This window comes from Mastomys coucha, unplaced genomic scaffold (genome assembly GCF_008632895.1).
Source record: "Mastomys coucha isolate ucsf_1 unplaced genomic scaffold, UCSF_Mcou_1 pScaffold1, whole genome shotgun sequence".
NCBI classification, from domain to species: domain Eukaryota; kingdom Metazoa; phylum Chordata; class Mammalia; order Rodentia; family Muridae; genus Mastomys; species Mastomys coucha.
The window spans coordinates 80,194,031-80,200,490 of NW_022196891.1; the positions used below are offsets into that span (position 1 = coordinate 80,194,031).

The 6,460-nt window shown below is 46.5% G+C and overlaps 1 protein-coding gene across 2 annotated transcripts in view; it reads right to left on the minus strand.

Annotated features, from left to right (window-relative positions):
• The window catches only part of Disp1 (dispatched RND transporter family member 1), a 164,411-nt gene that overhangs the window by 153,720 nt on the left and 4,231 nt on the right, over window positions 1–6,460 (minus strand). Inside the window, exon 1 of one of the 2 annotated variants that reach the window (XM_031337425.1) lies at window positions 4,178–4,422. The exons of the other annotated variant lie outside the window; for it this stretch is intronic. The gene's annotated coding sequence lies outside the window, so the exon portion shown is untranslated. Of the gene's footprint in view, window positions 1–4,177; window positions 4,423–6,460 lie in introns of those variants that run through there. 2 annotated transcript variants of the gene reach the window in all.

The window sequence follows — 6,460 nt, forward strand, 5'->3', positions numbered from 1 at the left end:
CTCTCTCTCTCTCTCTCTCTCTCTCACTTTAGGTACACACAACAAAAGTGTAACATGCCTTTGAAAAGGCAACAGTGTCTCCTTGGCAGAGGACGTTAGGACCTGCTCCAGTATTCGCTGGATCACAGGATTAGACTTAGCCCTCCAGGAGTGAAATGTGAATATCTGCTGTCTTAGTTTGCTTTCTGGTGCTGTGATAAAGCACTGAGTGGAAACAACCAGGGGATGAAAGGATGTTTACTGACCTACAGTCTCAATCACAGCGCATCGTTGAGGGAAGCCAGGACAAGAAATCAAACAGGCAGAGCTGGAAATGTTTCTCTTCACAGTCCTGGACAACAGGTGATGAGCAGCGACCTTGGTGTTACTACCGCAATTCAGCTCAAAATAATGCCTAAAACCTGGCAACCTTCTAAAAGACTCATTTAGAGCCTACAATGCCCCAGAGTCTCCTTAAAAACCTGTGGGAGAGGGTTTCCAGATTCCTGCCCTACGAGGCTTATAGTTTCAGGGCTCCTTGGGCACCTTTGTCCTTACTGCCAATTTCTTCCACAAAGAAAACTCTGAACTTCTCTTGGTCCTTGTGATCCCCATCTTTAAGGCTTCTAGGAATACCCCCATCAATGATGGAATAGTTAGCTTATACTTGCGAAAATTCTTCAAGCTGCCTGGGTAGCACCCAGCACTCCGTGCCCTGAATGAACATGTCAACACCTCAACTACAGAACCAACCGCTGAATTTCCAGTTTGAACCTGTCACTCCCTAAAATTGGACGTATCAGGGCCCTCTTCAACTGCTCTCCTGCCTATTCCCCTGAGGCAGGGGCTCTCCTTGAACCTTGCCTAGACGCTCTAAGCTAAGCTAGAAGCCAGCAAGCCCTAGGAATCCTCTGTCCCACTTGGAGCTGGGATACATGGGTGCTGGGATCAGAACTCTGGTTCTCAGAGTTACACAGCAGGTGCTGTTAGTCACTGAGCCAGCTCTCTAGCTCCCTTAAAATAAATCTTTAAAGTAATAAAATGATAATAATAATAATAATAATAATAATAATAATACATTGGACATGCACTCATCCACTTTTTTCTGAAGAGCCCTGATACACTAAAACAGCGAAAGCCAAATGGGTACTTCTTAAAGTCAGTTGATAAACATCTCCATCTTTCTAACTGTTCAACTATGACAATATATTAAAGAAAGACTTATATTGCTATTTCTAAGTTAGTACTTAGAATGCAATACCAACACATTAACAATGCTATTATCTCACTATGATCATTAATGATTAATCACTAGCATCGACCCAAATCAGCCCTGACTCAACACAAGCTTTAAGGCGTATTATAAGCACAGAAAACCAAGCTAAGAATAATCATTTGCAAATGAGTAAAATAGATACAAAAATATTCCACAACAGGAAAAATGATAACCTTCCTAGCATAATGAGAGTAAAAAAAAATATGTGTAAAATTAGTCAGTTTAAAAATGAATAGTACCAATACAAGGAATAAGACTAATGCAGAGTTCCTGTACAAACTGAGGGCACTTTGGCTCACAGAACAACACAGAAATAAGATATGTTTCTTAAATTATAGTAAAACCTGGAACTCCCAATAACAATGAACATTTGGTAATAGTATAGAATTGCTGTCCGCTTTTAAAGAAGTAATTGTCTAGCGATCTGCCAGCTTCAAAGGGCAAGTATATAATACAGACCATTACAAAGCAATTTTATTTATACACAAATTTCCCTATAAAAATGATAAGCTCTTTCTCAATGACAAATACTCTCAGGCTGCCTCCAGGTATATTCTCTTAGCCTCACTATAATGGACTGTACCCTTCTTAACTGGACTGCAGTCTTTTTTTTTTTTTTCCAGAAACAGGGTTTCTCTGTGGAGCCCTGGCTGTCCTGGAACTCACTCTGTAGACCAGGCTGGCCTTGAACTCAGAAATCCCCCTGCCTCTGCCTCCCGAGTGCTGGGATTAAAGGCGTGTGCCACCACTGCCCGGTTGGACTGCAGTCTTGAGTGGTGGCTCTGAATTCCCTTTGAGTCACTGAGGCCTGAGTCATCGCGGTCACTATGAAAGAAAATGATTAGCTCAATGAGGGGGACCAAAGCTGAGCGCAGGAGAAGGACGGAGTCTGCGTCAGCCACACTGTGTGCTCTGTGTCTCTCCTAGGCCAAAAAGCTGTGTTCCCCCGGAGTATCCAACTCTCTGGATTGGATCAAGTGGCCAGGAATGACTCTCTACCTAGGATAAGCAGGTAGCTGACAAAGTACTAGATAATAATAAAACTAATAGCCGGAAGGCATGGAACCAACGAACTCAAGTGCTTGGTACATTACCAATGGGTGATTACTCAAAACGTTTGAACGCATGCACATGAAGGCTGCCTGAATGATCACAATTCAGGTAGTTCTTCCTCAACAGGCACTCATCATGCCACAGACATAAAAAGAAGGTGTGAACCCATACGCACAAATAACTGGCAACTCTCTCCAGCTAGTCAAAAATTCTCACGAACATAGCTAACCATGAAACACATCTAAATTATACAGAATGCAAAGAAATTATCTAAAGGGGAAAGCTAAGCAATTTACTCAGCAATTCCAGCAAAGAATAAGAATTCCAATGATTATCCAAATCCAAGGTAATCAAACTTCGGACATAACTCTCAGATCTACGACTAGAGGCCTGCCTCAGAAGGCAAGGATGACCGCTTCCACCACCCATGAACTCTAGACTCACGTGTTCTCAAGAGCTCTCTCTTATAAAAGTGAAGGGGATGGGGCCTGGGGAGCTCACAGGTTTTAAATCAAGATTACATGCTAAAATAAAAGCAAACCTTATCAGATAAGCAACACGTCTACCTCGAGAAATGAAATTAAAGGGCCTGGAGAGATGGTTCAGCCATTACGGCTGCTCTTCCAGAGGACCTCAGTTTGACTCCTAGCACCTGCACAAGGCAGGCAGCCCACAACTCTAGATACAGGTGCTGTGATGCCCTCTGCTGGTCTCTGAGAACAGCCAGGCCCACATGTGGTACCCAGACATATATGCAGATGAAACAACCATACACACAAAAATAAACAATTTGAAAAAGACATGAAGATATGCAAAGAGATCAACCCGACAGTTAGCCCCATAACTTCGGAAGACTGCCCTTAATGCCTTTATTAATGCGTTCAAGCACTGTCTAAGGTGCCATCCTGCTGCGTCACCCAGGGAACCATTATCATAATAACTTGTCTCATTGCTGCACAAATCGCAAGTAAGTCAGTGACAGACTGGGTTACCGATAAATACACAGCACTTTCTGGTTTGTTTGCTTGTTTGTTTGTTTATTTGTTTGTATGTTTCTTCAAGTAGTTCAGTTCAGATCACCAAGAAAGATATAAGTTACCTGTACTGGCAAATACCGGGGGATAAAATTAAGATTCTAACTCTTGGGAAGGGAAACACTTGAAGCAATCATTATACACCGGACTCCATCAGTGGCGGTGCTCTCTGGCTCTGCCCAGCTATGCTCAGTGTGTGGCAAGAATCCAATCTAGTTAACATCTGAAAATGTGTCACCCCATTGAGAAGCAAACAGTAAGTCATAAAGCGCAAACACGAAGGTGCTAGCTTCGTCCAGACTTTACAAGTAAGTTCATTCCGCGACAAAGGAAGTGGGACAACCTGAACTCCGCAAGGTAGAGAGAGAGGAGTCCAAAAAATTAAAACTTCGGTGGGCTTGCTTGTCTGGATCAAAAACCTGAAGTCCTGTTAGTCTGACAAAGAAAGGTGGCCTGAACTGGAGCTAAGTAAGTAAGAGTTCGAGTTTTCCCTAGGAATGTGGGGTCCTCCCCACCCCGGAGACCACTGGAAGAGAGCAGAAGTCTTAAGAGAAAGAAAGAAATGTCTTGCAAAGAAAGCACCGCTGAGCATGCAAGCCGCGACTGATCATCTCGCATGAGTTAGGTCAAGACGTCCTTCTCCTCTTCCACCCCGAGGGAGAAAAGAGCTGCAGCCGCCTCTCTCTGCAAGCAAGCCCTCCCGACCCCCCGAGGCCATCTCGGGGCCACCTTCGCTACGAGCCTCGGGACGCGGACACACCCCCGTGGAGGATGTCACCTCGGCCTCCTCGGCCAGCCCCTCGCAGCCACCCTCCGCGGCCGCAGCCGTCCTCACCCCGGGGTCCCTGCTCCCCCGCCGCGCCGGCTCGCGCGTGCCTCCCCGGCCTCCGGGACGCAGCGCCGAAGGAGCATCCACACCGACCGCAGGCGTCCCGGACACTGAGGCTCCGAACTCTGCTCCAGCCGGAGCTCGCCGATGCTGGCCCGGAGCCGCGCTTCCGCCTGGCGCGGGCCGCGGTCGCCAGCGGGACCGGAAGTCCCGCCTCCGGCTATGGGCCCAGGCCTCCTGCTGCTCCAAGCCGCTGCGGCTGGGCTGGGGTGCAGAGGCACGCGCGGCTCCTCTCTCTTCTCTCTCTCTCTCTCTCTCACTCGTTCTAGTACGGCCCTTAGCCAGTCTTAATGCTGGGCCGCCGGGTGTCCGCTAGATGACTCAGACATCGACTTCTGAGCCCACACTCTGGTTGAAAGTTGAACTCAACGAAAGCGGTAGCTAATCAAACACCGTGAAAGACTAGTTTTCATTCAATGAATTCAGATTGTTTCTTTTCTCCATCACTCACTCACGAAGCAAGAAAATGATGGACGGAGAACCACACCTTGACAGACTGTATAGTTATCCTTAGCTCTTGTTTTCTGATCCAAAACCTACTTTCATGCCAGGACGCTGAAGACTTGAGGTGTGGAAGTTAAGCCTAGGGACTGTGGCTGGATCCCCTTAAACTGCGTCACAATGTAGCAACATTGAATAATTCTCCTTTTTCTGCTTTTTACTAGTAATTTGGGTCCTTTAATTGATTTTTTGGGGCTAGGTGGCTGAACCTGGTTTGTTGGAATACAGGCTGTAACCCTACAAGAAGCACAATTTGTAACGTAGCAGTGCTGTGGGAACTGTATGGTCTCTAGAGTTGCGCAAGAAGACAGACTATGAATAACAACTTCAGCTGAGACTGAATTAAAGAACAAATAAGGGGTAAAGTAGGGAAGGACATGCATGGCAGTACACCAGGAAGTCAGAGCCTGTCTCGTTCAGGTAACTGCATAGAAGTATGGTCAATTAAAGTCCAAGACCTCAAAGGCAAGAAAAAAACATAGACAAGACCAAATGATACTGTCCTTTTGTAGTGGTTTGTAAATTTGGCCCCCATAGACTCATGTGTTGGAATGCTTGGTCCACAGCCAGTGACACTATAAGGAGATGTGACCTTGTTAGAATAGGTGTGGCCTTGGTGGAAGACACGTGTCTCTGTAGAGGTGGGCTTTGAGGACTACTAGGGTTCAGGCTCCACCCAGGATGGAAGAAAAGCAAGATGCAAAACTCTCAGCTCCTCCTCCAGTGCCATACCTACCTGGACACTGCCATGCTCCCACCATGATCATAATGGACTGAACCTCTGGACCTGTCAGCCAGCCCCAATTAAGCGTTGTCCTTATAAGAGTTGCCTTGGGCCAGGCAGTGGTGGCACACGCCTTTAATCCCAGCACTTGGGAGGCAGAGGCAGGTGGATTTCTGAGTTCGAGGCCAGCCTGGTCTACAGAGTGAGTTCCAGGACAGCCAGAGCTATACAGAGAAACCCTGTCTTGAAAAACCAAAAAAAAAAAAAGAGTTTCCTTGGTCATGGTGTCACTTCACAGAAATGGAAACCCTAACTAAGACAACTTTATACCAAATCTTTTAGCTTCAAATTTCATACAGTGGAGTCAATGAGTCACCATTAGAATAGACAAAACAGTGGATCCTGGGGTTGCCCAGAGTGACTGTCCTAGCTAACAAAGAACAGAAAAACCTGAGACTGGGGGCTTTTAGCTCAATGATTACAATACTTACCAACTCGCATGCGGCCCTGGGTTTGCCAGCATCCTACAATCTGGGCATGGTGATGCACGAGTGGAAACTTAACCCTCAGGAGGAAGAAGCAAAGAGCATCGGTAGTTGCAGGGCATCCTTAACTTCATAGCCAGTGTGAGACCAGCCTGGGACAGGTGAGATAGGAAGGGAAGTACAGGAACCAGAGGGAGGGTGTAGAGGAAAATAAGAATCTGTAAGACGCCATGGGTAAAATGTGGTCTTCCCTCCAACAACCACACCCAGAGGAAACACACTGAGTGCCTCCTAACCCCACCCCCAAAGCTCCGATCTCTGAGGTTGCCTCAACCAACAGCGATGCCAAGCAGGCGAGGAGCCAGCGGAGAGGAGGCTCCGGGGACAGCAGCGAGGGCTGTTGGTTCTGTTAGTATTTTCTATTCACTAGTAGTTTCAAATATACTCTTGGTCTATCAGGCTTCCCTAGTCCCTTCCTTTCTGGTTTTTTTTTCTTTTTTTCTTTTTTCTTTCTTTCTT